Genomic DNA, 542 nt, shown 5'->3' with positions numbered 1-542 from the left:
TCGAGCAGGAGCTCAGCCCCCTGCCACAGAGCAGTTTGACTCTTCCCAACCTCTCAGCCTTGGGCTGCTGCTGCTGCAGGGTGCCAGTGGGAAAGGCACGTTCCCAAAATACACTGAAATCAAAACCACTCAGTCCCTGCTGTGCAGCGAAGGGGAGGAAGGGAGTCAGTGAACAAATATTTGCCTGGCTACCCTGCTTTCTAGCACAGAGAGTCTGAAGAAGCAAAAGCCCAGCTTTCCAGTAAAACTCAGCCCACTGGTGCTGCCCACACTCCAGAACTGTGGTAGCTTGGTAACTTCCCAGTGTTTGGTCTCATTTTCTGTTGAAGAAGCCAACAGAACAAGGGGAGGGAGGTGGTTTCAGAGCCAGACTGCTGAGTAATAAATCAGCCAACTCCTCCTTTGCTGCTCTAGGACACTGAAAGTTGTGCCAAGTGCTTTTTCTCTCAGCGCTGTTGGTTTTACACCCACTCCAGAAGTCCCAGGACTGTTCTCACCGTCTGTCTGGGGTCACATCTGGAGCACAGGGCAGAGGGCTTCAC

The sequence above is a fragment of the Geospiza fortis genome, unplaced genomic scaffold, assembly GCF_000277835.1.
Source record: "Geospiza fortis unplaced genomic scaffold, GeoFor_1.0 scaffold244, whole genome shotgun sequence".
NCBI classification, from domain to species: Eukaryota; Metazoa; Chordata; class Aves; order Passeriformes; family Thraupidae; genus Geospiza; species Geospiza fortis.
This window is presented reverse-complemented; position numbering follows the sequence as displayed.